The sequence below is a fragment of the Mus caroli genome, chromosome 10, assembly GCF_900094665.2.
Source record: "Mus caroli chromosome 10, CAROLI_EIJ_v1.1, whole genome shotgun sequence".
Lineage (NCBI taxonomy): Eukaryota > Metazoa > Chordata > Mammalia > Rodentia > Muridae > Mus > Mus caroli.
In genome coordinates this window covers 106,579,705-106,600,093 of record NC_034579.1, presented here as the reverse complement: position 1 = coordinate 106,600,093, position 20,389 = coordinate 106,579,705, and the positions used below count along the sequence as shown (strand labels likewise).

Below are 20,389 nucleotides of genomic sequence, written 5' to 3'. Positions count from 1 at the left end.
ATCATTTGTTATTTTTCCTCTCCTTTTTAAAATATGGAAATATCTATTAATGGAGCTCTGTCTTGTTCCCAGCAGTTATGGCTCTTGGGACTGGAAAGATACTTTCTTTCTACATATTTGAATCATACTATATTATTTCGACACTAATAAAAACAGCAGTGGTGTTGATTAGCCAGAAATACGCCCAGGTGAGTGGCCAGAAGAAGTGAAAAAATTTAATAAGAATGTAATGCATTTGATGGTAAAGATAGTGTGCTCAAAGACTGAATTTGAGTTCATCAATGACTGTTTTTGAAGTTGTGGAGAATGAAACTAGCAGCCAGGTGAATGAGTTGATGAAGAGGCTACAGTATGGATGGCTGGACAGATTTTTTTTTTCATTCTTTTTTTATAACCTCATACTTTAATTTATGGTAATTTTTAAATATAAATACCATCCATTTCAACTGTAATTCTGAATTCTTTTTCCATACCTCAATTTAGAACTCATTCAGAAAACATGGGTAGTCATACTGTGCTATTTGAATATACCCAACACCATAAGTAATTGAAGCTAGAAAGTTTGTCATCTCTGTTTTGTTAAGGTATTTTTTTTTACTTGGATTAAATTATTATATTTCATTCTACTAAAGCATCAAGGATGAAGATGACTGCTGTGACACATGAAATTTCCAAATGGAAAAGTGTCAAAGAACATAGCGTGCTTATCAATTTTCCCTGTCCAGACCCTGTAGCCTTGCCTTTTCATCAGGTGAATAGAGTCTTACGTAATGAGATGTGGGAGAATGTATTTGCGAGAGTCAGTGATCAGGATTCTGTTGGCATATTCAAGTGTGGCAATATTACAGGACAGAGAAGAGATAGAACGTGAAATGAATCAACTCAGCGTGTTGTTCCATAATTACATTTCTGTAAAATGTAGTACTCTCCAGGGCACTGTGAGAAAATAGCTCATTTACTGTGTGTTTATTCAAGACCTCAGCCTCTGATCTCCAGATTGGCACAGGTTGAGAAGATCTGCAGCTACTGAAATGACAAGCAGCACAGTGCTATTTCCAAATAGAGTGAGGTCCTGAGGATTTATAAAAGCAAAGTGTAATTTAAAAGGTTGTGCAATGCTAGTTTCTCCTGCAATCTTTGTGAATTTTTGTTATGTATTGGTATAGGTATAGGTATAGGTATAGGTATAGGTATAGGTATAGGTATAGGTATAGTAGAGGTAGAGGCATGTATACACACATGTACATGTATTTTAGTTATTTATTTGGTAATAGTCTCACAATTTTTGTCTTTTTCTTTGTTGTTGTATTTTGATTGGCTTTCAATTAAACTTTCAGAGAAAAACAAATTAACTGTGCAAAGAAATTACATAGAATAATGATGTGTGAGAGCCTGGTCTTCCATGCAGGATTTGAAAATGGGGAGGGGGGAAGCCATGAATCAATGAATACTAGCAGTCTGTCAAAGCTAGAAAATGCAAGTAAACAGATGCCCCTAAGAGCGTGCTTTCCTTCCTATGCCTGTCACCTAACAAATCTGATGAGGAGAGTTAGCTGTAAAGAGGAATGTATAAGTGGATTTCAAAGCAGGAAAGGGAAGTGTTTAATGATGTAATTATATTATCATCTCAAAAATAAAAGAAATAAAACACAGAAAAAAATTACTTAATCTATGTAAGAAACAATAAAGATAACTTATGCCACTGGATTTCATATTATTGTCATGAAAATAATCCTGAAAAAATTATAGCTTCTGTGATAGTTTGTATATCCTTGGATCAGGGAGTGGCACCATCTGAAGGTGTGGCCTTGTTGGAATAGGTGTGACCTGGTTGGAATGGGTGTGTCACTGTGGGTATGGGTATAAGGTCCTCACCCTAGTTGCCTGGAAGTCAGTCTTCTACTAGCAGCCTTTGGATGAAGACATAGAACTCTCAGCTCCTCCTGCGCCATGCCTGCCTGGATACTGCCATACTCCCACCTTGATGATAATGGACTGAAACTCTGAACCCGTAGACCAGCCCCAATTAAATGTTGTTTTTTATAAGACTTGCCTTGGTCATGGTTTCTGTTCACAGCAGTAAAACCCTGACTAATACAGCTTCTAATATAATGATTAACATCATAAAATAATTGATCTCACAAAGAAAGGTCTAAAAATTTCCCCTATAAACCCCATGTCATTTTGGAGCTCCTGATCCTTTATCCTTTATCTTAGATGGGAAATATTCTCAGATAGCTTTCTTATTTATAGGGGAAACATCATTAATGAAGCTACATAGAACTGATAGTAAATCAGATTATTTTAGAAAAGTTTTTTAAATTTCTACTTTTATACTGAATTATAAAAGTTGGCACTGGGCCAATTCCATATTTCTTCCTTCCTGGCTTATGCCAATTTTAAAACACATGGCCAACAGCAAGCTTTGCAGCACACTCCATAGACTATAAGGTCTATATTAGTCTAGTAATTAATTTTAATGGTATTTTGGGTAAGACTTGTATAATGTTCTATATTACTTATCACTCCTTATTGATCATCTATTTGGAGGATGTTTATTGGTGGGTTTATTTAGATGAAGTTAATATAAAAATCAATGACTAATCCTTTGGGCATAAGTATTAGATATGTATGAAAATATTATTACATCCAAAAGTATGCATAGTGGTAACAGACTTGTATAAACTGTCAATAATATAGCTTACTATTTAAGTATATAAACATACATGTACCTACATGTCTATATACATATAAATCATTGTGCATAATTTTCATTCTAAGTAATATGATATCAATCTGTCAAGATAAAATTTACATGTGTTTAAATGCTGCTTAGCATGTCCTGCCTTTAGTGAAAATGGAGGAAGGCTGGTAGTTGCCTACAAAATGAACACTTGTCTTTGTTTATGAGAGAATCATAGATGATAGCTTTTTATTTAGTAAAGAAATGACTGATAGAAAGCCACAGCCCAGTAACATGATATTACATTGTTGATTTTCTTAGTGTGGAAATCTCACTGCCATCCTCTTTTATTGAGACCTAAGGCAGTTGCTTCATAGTATGGAAAGGAACTGGCTTCAAAGCATTCCAGGCAATGCTAGACAATCTATTACTCTTGAATCAGGAAACAAAAAAATATCCAATAAAAAGCCAAGCCTCTTCTGCGCTATAATTTTAATTAACTACATAATTGTGATAAGGTTTATTGACTATGATTGAAGGACATTGTTAAAGGCCTTAGGTTACCTAAGTAAGTTAAATTATTTTTATGTTTGCTTTTCATTTTTATTTCTCAAGTCTCACACTTGACATTCCAAGGGCTTGGCCCATTCAGCTTGTCCACATGAAAGCATGTTTAAGGATGATATAAGCATACCAAGCCTATTAACTTCTGTACTTGGTAATTAGAGGGTAAATAATCATTGGCTTAATCATCGGTTTGTTTATTGCTAATCCTCCCTTGTACTCACCAGGTACCTTGACATTAGACTCTGACATAATTTAAGCAAGTCAATAGACATAATCCATTAATTTAGAATTTATGGAATATATGATGACATAGATATCCAGCAAGTTAATTTTAAATATACCAATGTAAATCTAGGGTCTTTGAAAAGAAATGCGATAACTCAGTTGGTGAAATCATCATGGGCTCAAGAATTTTTATAAATAAAGTTTTGTTTATACTAGGTAGAAATGAATGAGGCTAGGTGTTGATTTTTTTTCTCTCATTATTTCTACCACTTTAAACTAGTAACAAAGTCTTATTACAGCTATGTAAAAGAGTCATGGTCTAGACATAGATTAATACAACTTGCAAAATAAAGTTGATAATATATCTTAGGGATGTATATCTGAAATGTCGACATTCCTTTCCATTTACCAATTATAAAGCAAAGTTTACAAAAGAATGTTACGTAATTACCTGAACACTTGTTGGTTGCCAATTTATATGCAGTGGTGATCATAATAGCCATCTGGTAGATCACACAGAGGTCACTGTTGCTGTTAATATAAGGATATATATTTGCTCTGAATTTGAACTAGAAACTTCTATTGTAGCAGCTTATTTTACATTAAATATAATAAGTATAAAAGTTAGAGCTAAACATATCTTGTTTTCAGTGAACTACAGAATATAGCTCAGGGTATTTGAAATGGATACATTCAAAAGGTAATTTTATTTAATTATCAGTTCAGGTTACATTAATTCAAAAGGCTCAAAGCACTATTTTTTTTGCTAGTTCTAACTGCTAAACACTAATACTACCTATCCTTTCTGTTACTATATTGCTTAATTAAAATGACTATTGGGTCTGATCATAATGTGAGAGAGAAATGAAAACAAGGCAAACCATCTTGTTCCCCAGATGAATGCTAGCTCATATGCTGGCTGCAATTATCAATCAAACAACTCCTTAGAAAGAAAGATGCTCTTAGCCCCTCATGTCATTTCATGTACGTGATAGCATTTTATACTGCACAAAATGGTTTTCATACCATGTTCAAGACATACTCTTGTAGTTGTGCAAAAACATACTAATGATTGTCAGTAATTCCTGCTGCAATCATTACCCTGTTGAAAGCATGGAGAGTTGATATTTATAACTAACACTTTCTTTTGTTCGTTCTCTCTCTCTCTCTCTCTCTCTCTCTCTCTCTCTCTCTCTCTCTCTCTCACTGTCTTTCTGTCTTTCTTTCTTTCTTTTTGTTTTTTCTTTTTCTTTTTCTTTTTCATTTTCTTTTGTTTTGTTTTGTTTTGAGACGGGATTTATCTCTATAGTCCTGGCTGTTATGAAACTCAGGCTGGCCTCCAACTCAGAAATCTGCCTGCCTCTGCCTCCCAAGTGCCGGGATTAAAGGCATGGACCACCACTGCCTGACTAGTACTTTTTAAAAGACTTGTTTTCACAAGTATAAATATCAAAAATACTGTCAGACTTTACCCTATGGGCTTGCACTTTGTTTCACTAGTATAATGGGTATCTATCTATCTATCTATCTATCTATCTATCTATCTATCTATCTATCATCTATCTATCTATTATTTATCTATTTATCATTTATCTATCTATCTATCTATCTATCTATCTATCTATCTATCTATCTATTTATCTATCTATGATCTACCTGTCTATCTATCATCTACCTATATATCATCTATCTATCTATCTATCTATCTATCTATCTATCTATCTATCTATCTACCATCTATCTGTCTATCTATTATCTATTATCGATGCAAGTCAATGTATCTACCTGTTTTTAATAAATATCAAGAAATACAATTGTTTTGTTAAAATTACTCAATGTAGTTACAGTATGAAAAAGAAACAGTGCACATATAGTTTAGCAGAGCAGTAAATAAAAGACATCCATTGAAAACTACCAGTTATTGCACATAAAAGAAAAATGGCCAAATCTAACTATTTCTTCTCTCCACTAAAGATAAAGTGGAGATAATGGAGCTCTAAGTGTTAATTTTCAATTGTAAAATTAAATATTTTGTCAAGAATACAAAGAATATCTATAATTGTTGGTCATGGGGCTTTTAACAGTATCAGAAATTATGATAAGCTATAAGTACATACATTCTGTTAACTGTCACATAAGTGAAATTCTATTATTATCTCTCTTTTATATATTTAATGAAAAGGATTGCACAGTTGATATGAATAACTGGGACATTCAACTCGCACATTACACGAACCTCATGTGTTAAACCAAGTTTGCCCAAATAGGAAGCTCCTGGTCATAATTATGCTGTTTTCCTTTATAGTGATTACAGCCGTAAGTACCTGCTCAGGTTTATTTTACAAGAATTGACAACTTAATTAGATGCTAGAGCAGGGAAAGTCATCGTACTCATTGACAGTAATTTAGAGTATATTTTAATTTATATTATTTATATAACAATAGCTTTGCATTTAATTGGATTAATATCAACAGCTATTTTAAAATAGAATTTATTTAAAATACATTTATTGATTAATATATTTGTAAATGTATTCCTTCCATGCACAGATGTATACCATGTATGTACTTCTTGCCAGCAGAAGAAAGAAGACGGAATCAGATACCATGGAGCTAGAGTTATAGATGGTTGTGTGTCACCATTTTTTGTTAAGAATTAAGTCTGAGACCTCTGTAAGAGTAACAGGTGCTTCACAGTAACTTCTGTGACATCTATCTAAACCAGAATCTTCTTGTAATCCATGTTTTTCTTTAATTCATTTGTCTATCTATCTGTCTGTCTGTCTGTCTGTATGTATGTATGTATGTGTATGTGTATTATATACATATATCTACAGAATGTATTTTTGTCACATGCACCCTTAGTTCTACAACTTCCCTGTACTGCTGCCTGCAAACAATCTCAATTTCATATCCTCTGAGTATTGACATTAATAATTCTCTAAGTCCTATCCATGTTATATATGTGGGCCCAAACCATCCACTGGAGTATCGGCAACCTACCAGTGATGGTGTAAACATCTTCAAAGCAAAATGGCTCAACCTTTCACAAGTATGCTCAAAAGCCAATAGTTTCTCAGCTAGGAACTGATATGTGTTAGGGATTGATATGTGTGAGTTTACCCCAATTAGGGAATATTGCGTAATAAGAGCCATGAGTGACTCAGCAGTGAGTCAATGAGTATCATGGTTCCATCATAGAGGGAAGGCAGTGCCTTGCATCATCCAGCAGTTGTTTGCTGTTGTCTGAGCCTTAGAGGACAATGGTAGAATCCCTGTCTGACCTATGGCCTCCCAATCTTTGGATTTTTAACTTTACCACATGAAAATGGTATAATTCATTATAATTAGGTTTGCATTGAGAATTTTACCTCATTCCTATAAAATGAGATAGTAGCTTACAATGAACATATGTCACTGTCCTAATTACTGTTCTTTTGCTGTCAAGAGACAAGCCAAAGCCATTCTAATAAAAGAAAGCACTTAATTGAAATCTGTGTACAGGTTTATAGGGTGAAGACATGACCATTATGAGTGGCAATAGAAAAGCATGTTACTGGGACAGTAATTAGAATCCTTATATCCCGACAGACAGGCAAGAGACAGAAAGACACTCGGCTTGACTGTTAATATATCAAAGCCCAGCCTCGGTGACATTTTCCTCCAATAAGGTCACACTTACTACAACAAGTCTACACCTCCTAATGCTTCCTAAGCTGTTCCACCAACTGCAGACAATGACTTAATTATATGAGACTATGGGGACTGTTTTCATTCAAACCAATACAGTTAATATTGTCAATTTACATTTCCTGAATACTTGACAAGAAAGACTAGTAAAGTTTTGTACACATTTATAAGTATGCACAAAGTATGTAACCATCCCCATCATTTACCTCTTAACTTAATATACTAAATTTGCTTCAATAAGGAAAGAAAAGGTTGATAATTTTGTAAGCAACACTCCACCCTTTTGCTGATTAGTTTGAACTGTCATGTTGACACAATCTAGGATTGTAAATGTAACTTGAATTTGCCTGATATGATTGCCATCTCAGAAGCTGACTGTTGAATAGACGTACTCTTTCTTGTTCTTCTTCAACTCTGACTGACTGTTTCAACTCAGGTGTTCTGTTCAAAACTCTTCTCCAAGTTTACTGATTCCAACTGGCTTCTCTCAGCTTCTGACTAAATTGCTCTTCTCGGCCTAAAACGAACTCTGTCAATCTGCACTACTCTGGCTCTTTCTCATTCTCGGACTGCAACCCATCTCTGAGCTGATAACAGAACTACAGTGAACTGATATACTGAACTGAACTCAATGAACACAATTACAAATCAAATCAACTCCATTTTCCTGTATATACTGACTCTTGACTGACTCTGTGCACTCCTCTTAAATAGCTTCTCTCTCTTCTGCTGTTCTCATGAGAACAGCATATCCGATCTCTGACTCATTCTGTCAAATCTTTCTCTGATTCATCACTTTTGTCTGCTAAGTTCATGTCTATATTCCACCAGAGGAATTAAACATGTGTGTCTTGTCTTCATTCCAGACAAATCATACATTTAGATGTGATCCCTTGCCATAGAGTCATGTTACTGGATTAAAATTCTTCTCCACAGAGTCACACAATGTCTATAAAAAGTTATTTAGGTTAGCTTTGTCTGTAGGAAAGTCTCTGGGGACTTTCATTTTTACCTGCTACAGATGTCAGTGACAAGATTACCTAGGCTGGGTGATCTGGAGTGTGTAGAAATGGTTCAAAACTATAGTTAGTCTCTCTTGTCTTTTGCCTGTAGTTATGAAGTGACTATCTGCATGAGTTGTATCTACCTTGACTTCCCTAAAATGATAGATTGCAACTTGAAATTGTAATCTGAATTAACCTGTACCCATCCCCCCCATGTTCCTTTTTGTTAAAATATCTCTTACAGCAACAGACATAAATCTAGGACAACTGTATCTAGTAAGGTTTATTTTGTGTGTTGTATGTACCAGGGGTTTTATATAATGCATACTATTTGTGGTCACCTTTACAGTACCATTTAACATAGTTTAAAAACCCTAAAAATCCTCTCTGCTTCACTGAACCTGCATAACACACTCATATTGAAGCCCGGCAACCAGAGAATGTTTCACTATCTCTATAGTTATCCCTTTTACCATGTGTCAAATCATCAGAATTGAAGTTAGACTTTCTTCTTTTAGCAAAACTAATCATTAAAATTACTTTTATGTTGTTTTGTAACTTGAGTCACTAAGGGATGTTGAAGAATATCCCAGGTGAGAGACACAGTGACATTGGTTTTCTAATTCACCCACAGGAGGTAGCTTTTATATAGGCATGCAACAAACATTTGTGTGAACATAATTTCTTTCAAAACATTAGGCAAGTACATTAGAGCATGATTCCTGGATCATATAAGTTATTGTTCAGCCTTATGAGAAACACCCAAAGTGCATTCTAAAATGGGTGTCAGCTACTTACCTTGTTGGTCTGTTAATATCCCAATGAAGTAAGTTAAGGAGGAAAGACTTTATGATGGTTCACATTCTGAGAGTAGGAATCCATCATGACAAGGAAGACATAGTATCAGGAGCTTGAAATAGCTGGTGACATTGCATCAGTATTCAGATGAATACTGATGTTTGGGTCAATTGCATCTGTTTATTCAGTTTGAGACCCAGCCTATGGATTATCACCCACACTTGCTGGTTCTTGCCACGTCAGTCAGCCCAATCTTCCCTGTACCATACAGACATATGTAAGGGGAGCTGCTGATATTAAGATCTAGTTTCCTAATTGGTTCTTAGATTTGTCAATAAAGAAGGCCAGGAGACAATTGCTGGGAAGAAGGTGCAGATGGCACTTCTGGGTCCCAAGAGGAAAAGGAGACACGGAAAGAGAGAGGGACTTTTTCTGCCATGCTTTGGAAGGAGCCAAGCAGCAGTCATGTAAGGTCTCAGAGCAGCTAGGGCCTGCCCTTTCGCAGGGACTCGCTGATACAATTCACTAAGTTTAGGGCAGGAGGAGAAATGCAGATAGTAATCGATAAGGGCATGCCTTTCTGGGCAGGAGAGTCTTCACCTAGCAATTCTGCCTAGCCAGCAATTTCTAAAATAGCATAACTGTCTGTGTCTCCTATATCCGCAGATTCTAGGTTCTCGGGAGTGGTTTGGTAACTCAACCCTCCCGGAGCAAGGGTCCTTGGAGTGGGCTGATGGAGCAGTTGACTTCCAGAGTTGGAGCAAAGTCAGTTAGAAAAGGAAACTGGGATGTGGCTGATTATGATCAACCCTGGAACTAAACCAAGTGGGTCAAAAGAGAGTCAGGAGGCGCCATAGCTAGGCAGCTCCCAGGCAAAGGCGGTAGCGTGATTTTAAAACTACACACAACAGACATACATAAAGAATCATATTCTAGGTGACTGTTGATCCTGTCAAGTGGACAATCAATACTGAATATTGAAATAGAATGGCGTTTTTCATTTCCACTGCCAAAGAATTAGGGCTGATGGAGACCTATCTCTATGTCAGTTCCTACAACTGTTGGAACTTTGTGATCTTATTAGTAGGCATGAACTGATATTTTGTTGTTGATTAAACCAGAACTTCATCACTCAACAAGATTTTGAACATTGTTTCTTAAGTCTACTTATTTGGATTTTACCTTGTTGAGCATTTTAATTTTTGCTAAGGTTTTTCCTAATAAAATTTACATTATTTTTCTTTAACTAGCCTAATTTTTAAGGGCTTTTAAGTACATAAGTTTTCAGGAACATTTTACAATTGGCATATCCAAGTCTGTCAATTCACTTGTCAAAATTTTACCATAATACAATATTGAATAAGAGTATTATTGTGTTATTCAAGAGTAAATAAAATGATATGGTTATTTTTTGTGTCTCATTTATATAAATCAATCATTGGGCAAATTATACAAAAGCAAGTTCTAAGTCAATTACCTAAATTGTAGTTTTTAGTTTATAACATCGCTTATCCTAGGGACTTATAATTTCAATAAAAGCACTAAATATATAATATATACATAATGTCATATATAGTACATACATTTTATATATATTTCTATGGAGATAATTTATACACATTTCCTTTGCATTATGCACTGATGCTCTAACGGATATCAAAATAATAAATACCACCTTTGTCAGATGGTAACCAATCACAGAACCTAAAGCACAAACAGAAATTCTATTTTCTTTCTCTGTCTTTCTTTCTTTCTTTCTTTCTTTCTTTCTTTCTTTCTTTCTTTCTTTCTTTCCATTCTTTTTTTTTTTTTTTAAGGAAGACACTTTGCAGTCTGAATCTTTTATTTCTTTTTTATACATTAGGCCATGAATTCGTATGGAATGGGCTAAAACCGTCCGTGAATCCTCACAAAATGTGCTTCTCTGGGAGGCGCAGCCTGGTTCTTCAGCTGAATCTAGGGACCCTTCTCTTTGGCTTCCTTTTTCTTCTGATCATTCTCCTTCACCTGCTTCAGGAAGCTGTCTCTGCTCTTTGAGTGCTTGATGTGCTCAGTCTGCACATTGATCCTCTTGGCCAGAATCTTGCCCTTAACCTGCTTGTTTACAATGTTGCTCATGGCGCACTGGGTGACATTGTAGACTCTTCTGGTTTTGCCGTAGTAACACTTATGGGGCATTCCTTTTTGACCAATGCCCATTCACTTGATGTTTTTACAATATCATCCATCTTGTAGATTCGCAGGTATGTGGCCAAAGGAACAACTCCACGTTTCCTAAAAGGCCTAGAAAATATATATTGCATGCCTCTCCTCTTTCCCTTTGTGCCCATGATTTTGGTGAGTTTACTGGAAGATGGCTGCTGAGGCCTCAATTGTCTTTCAAATGCAGTGAGCAATTTGTTGTTGTTGTTATTGTGTAATTTTGTTTTTATTAGATACTTTATTCACATTTCAAATGTTACCCCTTTCTTGGTTTCCCCTCGCCAAACCCCTTATTCCATTCTCCCTACCCCTGATCACCAACCCAACCACTCCTTCTTCTCTCTCCTAGCATTCCCCTATACTGGGGCATCAAGCCTTCACAGGAACAAGGGCCTCTCCTCACATTGATGACCAATTAGGCCATCCTTTGCTACATATGCGACTGGAGTCATGGGTCCCTCCATGTGTACTCTTTAGTTGGTGGTTTAGTCCCTGGGAGTTTTGGGGGTATTGGTTGGTTTATATTGTTGTTCCTCCTATGGGGCTACAAACCCCTTCAGCTCCTTTGGTCCTTTCTCTAGCTCCTCCATTGGGGACCCTGTGCTCAGTCTAATGGTTGGCTCAGAGCATCTCCCTTTGTATTTGTCAAGCACTGGCAGAGCCTCTCAGGAGACAGCTATATCAGGCTCCTGTCAGCAAGTTCTTGTTGGCATCCACAGTAGTGTATGGGTTTGGTTACTGTATATGGGATGGATCCCCAGATGGGGCAGTCTCTGGATGGTCATTCCTTCAATCTCTGCTCCACACTTTGTCTCTGTATTGTTCCACACTGGTATTTTGTTCTCCCTCCTAAGAAGGACTAAAGTATCCACACTTCAGTCTTCCTTCTTCTCGAGCTTCATGTGGTCTGCAAATTTTATCTTGAGTATTCTGAACTTTTCAGCTAATATCCACAAACACAAACAAACAAATATAAAAAGTATAGTAGAGATACAGGTCTAACTGCACTTCCTCATTGTTAAATCTCAGATCAACTTGAAACCATTGTAAAAAAGACATTGAATTGTTGCTTTACTCCTAAATTTACCTAATCTCTCAGGCTGCGGAAGTAAGTTTCATGGTCAGAAACTCAGGACTAATTATCATTGTGATTTTAGACACGTCTGGACTAGCTATGACACTCCTCTCTACTTCAAGTCAATTTACACCTAAAATGAAAAGTAATAGGAGCAACTGATGGAGAGAATGCTGTGAGGAGTACCGTGAAGCTGTTGTGGGCACCTAGTGCCAGTAATCTTACAGAGCATATGTATTTATTTCAGAATAACAGTTCTGATGGCTCATAACAAACTTAGGATCCCAGAGACTTGTGTAAGTAGAACTTTGCAGTATGCTATGACAGACGATTCCTGGGTATAAGCTCCTACTTAGAGAGTTTACATTTTCTCTCTAAGAAAGAAACAAGATGGAAGAAGCATCAAGAACAAACCCCAGAAAGTCTAAATCTGCCTTTGAATACCCGTGTTCAGTGCTGATGTCCCCTGCTCAAAAGAAAGGCTGAAGGCGACTCTAAAGGAGACAAAGTCAAGGTGAAGAATGAGCCACAGAGAAGATCTATCTGCAAGGTTGTCTGCTAAATCTGCTCCTACAAAGCTTGAGCCCAAGTCTAAAAATGTCCCTGCAAAGAAGGGAGAGAAGGTACCCAAGGAGAAGAGAGGGGAAGTAGACATCGATAAGGATGAGAACAATCCTGCCAAAAATGGAGATGCCAAAACACACCAGGCACAGAAAGACGAAGGTACTGGGGCTGCCAAGTGACATGTGTGCATTTTTGATAACTGTGTACTTCAGATGACTGTACTGTTTGAAATACTATTTTTTGTGGGTTTGAAATACTATTTTTTGAATTAATTTTTTTATTAGGTATTTTCCTCATTTAAATTTCCAATGCTATCCAAAAAGTCCCCAATACACTGCCCCCCCACTCCCCTACATTTGGCCCTGGAGTTCCCCTGTACTGGGGCATATAAAGTTTGCAAGTCCAATGGGCCTCTCTTTCCAGTGATGGCCTACTAGGCCATCTTTTGATACATATGCAGCTAGAGTCAAGAGCTCTGGGATACTGGTTAGTTCATAATGTTGTTCCACCTATAGGGTTGCAGATCCCTTTAGCTCCGTGGGTACTTTCTCTAGCTCCTCCATTGGGGGTCCTGTGATCCATCCAATAGCTGACTGTGAGCATCCACTACTGTGTTTGCTAGGCCCCGGCATTGTCTCACAAGAGACAGCTATATCTGGGTCCTTTCAGCAAAATCTTGCTAGTGTATGCAATGGTGTCAGCATTTGGAAGCTGATTATGGGATGGATCTCTGGATATGGCAGTCTTTAGATGGTCCATCCTTTCCTCACAGCTCCAAACTTTATCTCTGTAACTCTTTCCATGGGTGTTTGGTTCCCAATTCTAAGAAGGGGCACAGTGTCCACACTTTGGTCTTCGTTCCTCTTGAGTTTCATGCGTTTAATAAATTGTATCTTATATCTTGGGTATCCTAAGTTTTTGGGCTAATATCCACTTATCAGTGAGTACCCCTGGGCATATATGCAGAAGATGTTCCAACCGGTAAGAAGGACACATGCTCCACTATGTTCATAGCAGCCTTATTTATAATAGCCAGAAGCTGGAAAGAACCCAGATGCCCCTCAACAGAGGAATGGATACAGAAAATGTGGTACATTTACACAATGGAGTACTACTCAGCTCTTAAAAAGAATGAATTTATGAAATTCCTAGGCAAATGGATGGACCTGGAGGGCATCATCCTGAGTGAGGTAACACAATCACAAAGGAACTCACACAATATGAAATACTATTTTTATCAAGTTTTATAAAAATGCAGAATTTTGTTTTACTTTTTTAAAGCTATATTGTTAGCACACAGAACACTTCATGGTTGGGGGTGGGGGATTATGTGTCACTAACAAAATCTTTCCCAAGCTGGATTGAGGACAGAACACCTCTTTGCCAGATAATTTTGAAAGGCTCCTGGTGGCTCCCAGGAGAGACATACTGGTCTTGACATAGGTGGCCACCATGGCACAAAACGCCTTGTGGTCTGGGAAAACTCTAAATTTTCTGTTATATCCTCTTCCCCTTGTACCATCAATGTAGACTTAATTCCCTTAAAACCAGAGACCTCTTGGAACCTGGCCCCCAAAATTGGTTTTCCAGTCTATTGGGCGATGTGGACTTTGCAGTGACTTCATCCAGTGTTTTCAGAAGAGTGCTGGTTCCATTTATAAAAGACTGTAGAGTTTCAGATTGATAATTCTGCCATTTTCATTTCCAGAAAGTCAAGGTTGACTTGTGAAAAGTTGTTTAAAAACATCCTTAATATGAAATGTCAACCCTCACTCTAAGCTACTTCCCCCTTTTCAAAGCATTGAATGAAGACTTCATTGGGTTTTATAGTGGCTTTCTGATTTTGATAGTCTATACAAGAAAGGAATTTGGAAGTTCTTGTATATTGTTGATTGTATTCCCAGGTCCTGCCTAAATGACCATAATTGTTTATGAAAAGTATCTTTAATAAACCCAGATACAGTTTAAAAATGAAAGAAAGAAACAAGATAAAGATAGATTAGTAACTAATGATAAACTCCATGTGATATCATCCATCAGGTTGAACTGAGAGTTGGGAGCACTTTTAAAGTGTCAGAAACTGATGTTATAAAGATGTTTCAAAGATGATGTTTTTGACTGGGAAAGAGAGTAGGTGGGTTGGAGAACAGGGGGAGGGAATAGGGGGCTTTAGGAGGGAAAACTAGGAAAGGAGATACCATTTGAAATATAAAGAAAATATCTAATAAAATATATGTAAAAAATAATGGCTAAAAAAAGGGAAGAAGATGTTTTTGAGGTCAGTAAAAGTAATAAAGATGATGGAGTACAGCCATGTGTATGACTTTGAAGACTTTTACCATGACATAATAAAAGTTAGTATCCTTGACATACTTGTTACAATGACCCTCTCCCCACCCCCCATGGTTTGGTCGTCTGTGGTCATACAGTACAGCCCAGTGAAGTTAGGATCCTCCATTTCTCAGATGCCTAAACAGTCCTACTGTCTCCTTCACTATTAAACAGTACTAAAGAGGCTCTCAGAAAGACATATTCTGACTTAAGAACATAGAAAGAATCAGAGGAATTATTTTACATATAGTCCTACAGATAGGAAAAGAGATTTTACAAACAAACATTTAAGAGTGAATGTCCAAAGACAAAGGAGATGAGAAGTCTGGCATCAAGAATATATCTGGCTACAACATAAGACTGATTAGGATCGGGAACATCTGGATTCTCAATCAGGACCAGTAGAGTGACTTCTACAAAGCTGAATTCAGCAGATAGCTCTGGTCATGAGCAAAATTGATATATTTGATACATAAGCTCTTTGAAGTTTTCATTTCAATGATCACTCAAATTTATGTGCACCTTTTCTTACTCCACTGTGAAAAAGTTCACTTGGGTTATAGTCTAAGAATTTCAACATCACCTGGTACTTGTTAGATGTAAGAAACCTCAGCCCTGCCTAAAAAATGGGATCAGCTGTTCCATAAGTATTCAGATTATTCTTAGGCATACAGACAGCAGGGCTATGGCTTTGTTTTTCTTTTTTCACTCACCATCATCAGGCATTTTCTATTAGTTACAAATCCACAGGCTCTTTGCTCCAGATTGATGAGGTCACATATAGTTAATCCAATAAATGCACTGTTTTTGTAAAACAAAAGAGAATAACACACTCCTGAGAACAACAGAACATCTGCCTTCTCTCCGTAGAGTTCATGAGAATTCTGTCCTCCACTGACTTACAAAAGTCAAGAAACCAAGCTTCTATTGGTTTCCTTAACCCAATCAAGAAAGAACAAGTTAGGGTCATAGACAGATGGAAATACTCTTTAATGATGTATTTGCATTAACTTTTACTTATCAGTTTTACACACATATATTGGGACAGACATTTGCTTGCTCACTATTTATGTAGTTGATAATATTACAACAAACCTATATACTGTTACCATGAAAAAGGATACATTACTAAATTTTTTTCCTGTATGAGTACTGATGTTTTGTTGTTGTTATCTTTGTGAGCTCTCAAGCATTTGAATAGAAATTTGAATGAATTTTTCTCTATTATATCATTTTTCTTTATTAGGATTGTGAAGGAAATACAACATTTAACATTCATTGCAATGAATAATGGGAGTCCATACCATGTAATGTGAGAAATCTCAAAGTTGATAAAGAGGAACAACAAGGTTGTTTTGTTTTGTTTTGTTCTGTTTTCAGAATCAAAGAAACACCCACTATGGACCAGTGAATTAGTAGTCAGCAGGATTGTCTTTGATTGGGCACAGGATCTTATTTTAACCCAATTCTTACCGTGGACACATTTTCTTAATCCTAAACTGAGTCATTTTAGAAAGAAAGTGTCTGCTATGTAGCTTCTAGGTCAATGGTGCATTTTTTTTCTGTGACTATAAATCTACTCTCAGTAGAGAATGGAAGCTTCTGTAGTTCTAGTGGCTTCTCAGCGCATTCCCAGGGACGTTTCTAGCTCATATGGATAGAAGACCAGCAGGAGTTTATACTGTTTTACGCGATATATTACATGAGGTGTCTAGGTGTATAATTTACTCAATGTTTGCAGGCAGTTTAATATGAAAGATTTAGCTCAGGTGTACAGATACTGAATAAAGTTGCAACAAAGCAAGTTTTCTTTTACAGTGCCACTACTCTAAGTATGCAAACGTCAAATAATCTGACTCTCCTAGGCATCAAAGAAGCACAGAGAACATATCTGAACAGTATGAAAAGAAAAGGTGGGAACACCAAACTCCCTTGAAAAAGTTAAGGCTTTGCAGGGAAATTAGCCACCAGCTATATAACCCCTTGTGATTGATATTTGTCGATGATATCTTATTTTGAAACAAGGTAATTTAGCAGAGGTAATTAGAGTTTCAAAATGTGGTAATTTACTATGGATCAGCGTTGTTGCTCTAAATGAAAAGGCAATGGGAAACAACACACAACGTATACACACACACACACACACACACACACACACACACACACACAAAGGAATGCAGTATAAAGACACTGGAAGACACTAACAGGATGAACGCCAGGACAGCCACCTGCAGTTGGAAGAAATGTGAAACTAAGTTCCATGTAGTGAGTGTTATATGGGAGCACAGACCCCTTCCGAATATCAAATTTCTGCTATCCAAAACTTTTGATAAATTGATTTATTCATGGCATTCATTTATGTTGTTTCATTAAAATAACTTCAGGTAATTAACACAATTTAGGTTCAGAAAAACATATTTAATAAAATATTTCCCCACTTAAAAATATAGCTTTAAATGGAAACGAAATACTCCAATCAAATAAATAAGGTAATAGTTGCTGAATCCAGAAATGATATAGTACATTTTCAATGAGATGAACTGAAACATCTGAAACATCACACAGCTCCTGAAAATTTATCAAGCAAGGAAATTGGGACAAACTTGAAATTAAAGTCTTCTTAAACTCACTTCTAAGTCAGAGGAAAAGCAGCTACAAAGAGTAGCTGGATAGTGTGATTGTCCAGAAAACTTTAACAAACCAATGGGAGAATTTCTACTGAGGGGATATGGGAACATGGAAGCCATGTCTTCCTAATTTAGGTAGTATTGTTCAATATTTTATAGTGGAGAGTTCTATTTGCTTTTTATAAGAATATTCCTACTGAGCACCCAATGCCTAGTAGAAGACTGGCAAATGATTAATTATCTTGATTTATGATTTTATTAAACCTACTTAACAATCATTTACATATTACTCTTCAGATCCACTTTTTATATGAAAGCAAAACAAGGTCTAGAAGTTTTAAATAGCATGCCTCAGATCACCACAGTCAGGTAGAAAAACCAGTTGAAATCCAAAAATTAATAGTGAAGGTTGGATTTCTCAACCTCAGCTCTGAGAGATAATTCAGCCTAAGAGTATCTGCTGCTCTTGATGAGGACTTAATTTTGACTCTGAGCACCCACGTATGAGGGACCTACCACTTCTTGTTACTGTCTACATTGTTCGCATGTATCCATAGTCACATGGAATATATACACACACACCATCCATCTCCCCCCCCCCTCTCACACACACACACACTCTCACTTACAACTAAATATTTTTTAATAAAAGAATATATCAACATAAGTTGTGTGTGAGATCTTCTGGCTGTAGTGCTAAAGTATCCTTTTGTTCCTGGAGTCAGAACTACCTCTCTTTCTCAGCTCTGAAATCCAGCTTTAAAAATCTATACAGAGTCCCATGGGAGGATTCAATCTTTCCTCATGTTACCTACTGGTATTGTGTGGATTTAGTAATGGTGAGCATATCCTCCTTGTTCAAAGATCACTGGGAGGCTTGTATCATATGTTCCTCCAGCTCTTTTTAGTGAGATATTTGATCTTGCAAACATTGAAATGACAGTTGACATTTGAATACACAATATGATGATCTTGCTATGAGAAGAATTTTTAGATGTAAATGATACAAATACAGACTCTCTAGAAACAGAAGCCAGTTTGTTGAGGTTACTGTATTTTGTGGCTTATTTAAAATTCTTCAACTAACCCATTTTCTTTGTGTGCTTTCTTTTTGTGTAGGTTTTATTTCCTAAACTCTTAGAAAAATAATGAGCCTCACGGAGCAGCTGAGACATAGCCATAGTGAACAGTCTAGTTCAGTGTCTGTTCAGGATTCATTTGAGTCAGATCTTCATTGACCTCCCATCTTTTTCGTACCTGAGTCTTCTAAAGTTTATCTGTAAAACACAATGCTAGAAATTGTCTCTCACCTTGATCTTGATTAGATTTTACAGCTTGAAAGATTGTTTACTCTTATGAGAGTTTATAGACAAATTCTTTCTTTCTTTAATCTTTGTCCTACATATATCCTAAGTTTAATTTATATTTTACAGTCTGTCGACTACCAGTAAGGATCATTAAAGACAGATATTTATTTTAAAAAGAATACATTTATACATTGGTATTTACCTAGGGTAGTGAATGATATTTAATATGCTAATACAATTACATTATTCTAGATTAGCTCCTTGAATTTTCATTTTATGGAAGCTAACATGCCAATTCTAATAGGTTGTGTTTGTATGACCAATGACTTGTTAGCTTCTGCTTGTAACATATAAATCCATCTCCTGTTAATGTCCTTCTGGGATCGCTCTAAAGTCAGAGTGGGTTCATTTCTAGTATACATCTGACCTGACCTTACCCGGAGCTCTGTTCCTGGTGCCCTTCTTGGCCTACCAATTAGCTTTGGTTTGCACTTGTTCTATCTGTCCACATTATCCATCACAGTACATTATCTTCACCACAGCATAGGGGGAAACTGAAAGCCAGGTAGAGATAGATTTTCTCATCTTTCTCTCACTGTAAGGAAATCTTTGCATATTATCAGAGGACTTTATGAGTTTCTAAAATTAGGGCTACATTTTGAGTTTTCCTTTAAACTCTGTGTTTCCAGAATTTTAGCTGAAGGGATGCATATCTAAGTGGCTTATCAAAAGTTAAAAAAATACCTATTTCATGTCAAAGTTATACTTATTTTATATATGACCACTTAAAATGGAAGGATCTGGAGAAGAATCTGGATCATATAGGAAGTGGTTACTTCTTGCAGACAAGAGAGGCAAATTAGATGGCTTTTGATTGATTATATTATGGAGTCACCATTTAAATGATATATTGTTTATGCCTGTGTTTGTGTCAAAGATTATCTAGCCCCACATACGGTATGTTAATTTGGCTACTGCTTGGATTGCTGATTGGATATGCTAACATTTTGACCTGCTTCACACTCTGAATCTATGATCTCCCTTTTGTGGTAACTTGGTGTTTCATCTTCTGCATTGCTACATGTAGTTGGGTGGCATGATTCCTAGAATCCAGCCACCTTTGTGAATACATCCTCATGAGAGACAGGAGGCTGCCATTTTCCCTTCTCAGTTTGTTCTACATTCGATAAAGACAAAAAGTGTAGAGAGTCCTAGAAACACCTCTAGAGCATTGTATGTAACTATTCTTTTAATTCCACTGCAAGTGATCTTACCTCAAGTACTGTGCAAAACATAAGAGCCCAGGTCTCAGGAAA

At 36.5% G+C, this 20,389-nt stretch overlaps 1 pseudogene; it reads left to right on the top strand.

Annotated features, from left to right (window-relative positions):
• The first annotated feature begins 12,707 nt into the window (after positions 1-12,707).
• On the top strand, positions 12,708-12,987 carry LOC110302754 (annotated as a pseudogene).
• Positions 12,988-20,389: the final 7,402 nt, after the last annotated feature.